This window comes from Odocoileus virginianus, chromosome 6, assembly GCF_023699985.2.
Source record: "Odocoileus virginianus isolate 20LAN1187 ecotype Illinois chromosome 6, Ovbor_1.2, whole genome shotgun sequence".
Taxonomy (NCBI): Eukaryota; Metazoa; Chordata; class Mammalia; order Artiodactyla; family Cervidae; genus Odocoileus; species Odocoileus virginianus.
The window spans coordinates 24,954-28,922 of NC_069679.1; positions in this window are offsets into that span (position 1 = coordinate 24,954).

The following is a 3,969-nucleotide window of genomic DNA, read 5'->3' on the forward strand; positions in this document are numbered from 1 at the left end:
CATAGCTCCTGGCACGTATCAGATGCATCCCCCACCAAATACCATTCTGACCATTATGATGACCACTCTGGTTCTTCCCACAGCCTCTCTCACACACACATTCCTGAGCATGTGACCTTACTGAGGACTTAATGGAGAGTGGGAGAAGGGCATTTACCTCAGCTCACACACCACTGCCAACTTCAAATCCCAGGACACATTCTCTTCTCCAAAGACCCCTCCCAGCCGTGGCCCACCAAGTATTTTTCTCTTTGTGTCTTCCCAAGAAGGCCCCAGATACCTGACTCCTTCTCTCCCTCCAGGACTAACAGCTGCACCCCAAACTGGCACACCCAGTCCGTCCGGGTGCTCAGAGCAAAGGCCCTCCACCATAGCAGTGATTATATGGCGCAGCTTGACCCCCGTTACACTAACATGGCCACTGAGGCTAAGCAGGTCCTGTGCTGGCTCCAGGGTCTGCCCGTAGGGTGAAGCCAGATCCAGCTCTGCCAAGAGACCTACAGGACAGAACATCAGCTCCCACCAAGAAAGAGGGTCTGATTCCATCTCTCCACAGCAGATGCTACGGGACACTGATGGCCCGCCCCCCCCCTCGGTCTCCCCACACATCCTCTCACCTCCCTTGCCTGCTTTAAGGACTCTCAATGATGTCACATCAGGCAGCTGCCAACTTGGCAGTGTAGGAGGTGGAGCCTTAACGGAGTATTAGGTCTAATCCACAAGAACTGAGGAAAGGGGAATGAAGCCTGAGGCCTGTCCTGAAAGGAAGACGCTCTGTTTGCAAAGATGGTGAGAAGTCTGGCGGTAGCAGGTGGGCAATGGTGAAGCTGGGAGAAATCCTTCCAGTGAACCAGACGTGCCTTGACACATCCTGTGTCTCATTCTCCACAAAGCTCCAAGACAAATTAAATGTGCCTGATGAACAGGAAGTGGGCATGCCTGTGAGTTTTGAAACGAGGAGGAGCTGCCAGCCCACATCACAATTAAGCTAAAATAGAACCTCAGTGACTTTCGGTTAAACATACTGGTTAACTTAATTTCATGCCCATAGACTACAATTCAACCACACAGCCCACCAATTATTTTATCAGCCCCAGGAACCATGATGCACATAAGTTTTCAGCTTGCTCAATATTATTGAGCAAATTGCAGCCTTTCTAAAACAGATAAATCACTAATATCCACAGATCTGACTTCAGACTTCATCATCACCTAAGTTTCAAGTTGGAAATTCTCATGTTTTTGTACTGTTAAGCTGAGAACATTAGAAGGCTATATGTTGGAACAAGACTTTATATTTCTTTTATAATAGAAATATAAGTAACTGGCAAACATAGGAATGTGTGCCCATGTCCAATGATAGTTATGTAGATGCAAACTGAAAAGACAACAAAATATTGCTTTCATTTAGCAAACCATCAAAAGCTAAAACATCTGATAATTCCTCTTGTTGGTAAAGATGGAGGCAGACAGAAACTCTTACACCGTTGTTCTCACTGAAAAGTGGTACAACCATCTAAAAAACATTTTAGCACAACCTCTCCAAAATCTGACAGTATATTCACTCTGAACATACTTTCTGCTGCCAGAAATTTTCCTACCACTATAGGTAACATATGTTTGAATTCTATACCGTGGTCAGTATAAGTGAGCTGGATATACATAGAGCAATGTGGAATGATTCCAAAAATACAATGTATTTAAAATTAGAAAAGTAATGAAGAATTTAAAGCATAAACTAAATATAAATATACCCCCAAACAACATTAAATATTTGGAGATACCAATAATAGAAATGAAAGGTGGGTAGAAAATATACATGTGATACACAAGAGAGTCGATGCCTGTGATAAAAATAATGGTAATGAAATGGTGATAAGTGAGAAATAATAAAAATTTAAAACTAAACATGTACATAATGCCATGCTGTGAATTAAGTGACATAATGGACTCAGTCAGGTATAACTGGATTCTGAAAAAAATAAAAAAATTAAAATAATGACAACAAAAGCTTCCAACTATTCTTGCCTAAACATACAGAATATACAAGTTTGAAAATGTTAATTGAGACATTTGATGTACCAGCAATAGGTTGAAAACATTCTAAACGTCAATCAGTATAAATTAGCTTACCTCTATTCAATAGCACACAATGCAGCCTGGAAAGATAGTGAGGTGACTCTATATTAACTATATAGAATGTTCTGTAAGTATATAGTTAAGTTGTAAAAATGACATATAGTGTAAAAGGAGATAACATAGATGACCTGGAACATTTTAATCTCTTCCTCCTGTGAATAGCTTAGTAAGAATACTGAGCCATCAGTTCTGAGTTTACTTAGTGAAAAAAAGGCTGATTTCCTGTTGCCAGGCCAAAGAGGATCCCCTTCTCCATAAAGGTCATTTCTTCAACAGGGAAAGTCCCATTATAACATGGTCACCTAGATATTTCCTGATCTTCTTTTTCTATAAACATGATAGAATATTTTAAGAATGCATTTCCTGTCCTGAATCCTTTCCTAAGATATTCCTAGTCAGGCTATGCCTAGATGAACCTAAGTATAATTGGAATTTCAAAAGGAGAAGAAAGAAAAATAGAGTAGAATAAATATTTGAAAAGATGATTGAGAATTGCCCAAAAATGATAAAAGACATCTATCATGTACCCAAAAATCCTAAAGAACTGCAGCAAAATAAATACTCCTCCCACCCAGATCCTTCCCAAATACCTACACACAACATATTCAAACTAGTGAAAACCAAAGTTGAAAAGGAAATCTTGAAGGCAGCTGAGAAAAATTACACTAAGTACAGAGCATCAAAGATAAGAATTATAGCAAGATTTTTATCAGAAACTGTGTAAATCAGAAGACATCTTTAAAGGGACAAAGGAGAAAAAGAACCATCAGCCCGGAATTCCATTCCTAGAGGAAAACACTTTCAAAAATGGAGATACGGCAATGTGCTTCCGGCTGTGATGGAGTAACAGGGAGAGAATCTATACTCCCACCTTAAACAACTAGAAAAACAAATAGAATATATTAAAAATTGGTTTTCACATATTAGAAAACATTTGGCAATGTCAAGTGGTCTAATGTGCTCATAAACGGGGTTCCAAAAGGACATGCATGGCAGGACAGAGGGTGGAAGGGGCAGAAAAAAAATTTGAAGAAATACTGGCCAAATGTTTTCCAATTTGAAAACCCACAAGTCCAAGCAACTAGAACACCAAGCAAAACTAAGAAAGAAAAGCATCAATATTGCTTTACTAAAACTAACAATGTAGATAAAATCCTTGAAGCAATAAATAATTTCTCTTACAAACATTAGTAGCCTAAATATTTCAACAAGAAACGTTATTCAGGGAAAAGGAAAACTATATCAAATGGAAATTTGGAATGAAGAACATGAGGTATGACTTCTGTCAGAATGGCTATTATAAAAAGACAACAAATAACAGATTGTTGGTGAGAATGTGGAGAAAAGAGAACCCTGGTGCACTGTTGGTAGGAATGTAAATGAACACAGCCACTATGGAAAACAGTATGGAGGTTCCTCAAAAAATTAAAAATAGAACTACCAAATGATCCAGAAATTCCACTTCTGGGTATTTTTCTGAAGAAAACAAGAACACAAATTCAAAAAGAAACGTGCACCCCAATGTTCATAGTAGCATAATTTATAATAGCACAGATATGAAAGCAAACTGTCAGCAGGTGAATGGATAAAGAAAATCTGGTGTGTGTGTGTACATATATACATATATGTTGTTTAGTCACTAAGTCATGTCTGACTTTTGTGACTGCAGCCCACCAGGCTCCTCTGTCCAAGGCTTTTCCAGGCAAGAATACTGGAGTGGGTTGCCATTTCCTTCTCCAGGGCCTCTTCCCAATCTAGGGATGGAACCCATATCTACTGCATTAGGATGGGTTTTTTGTTTTTTTTTTTTTACCACCAAGCCACCAGGGA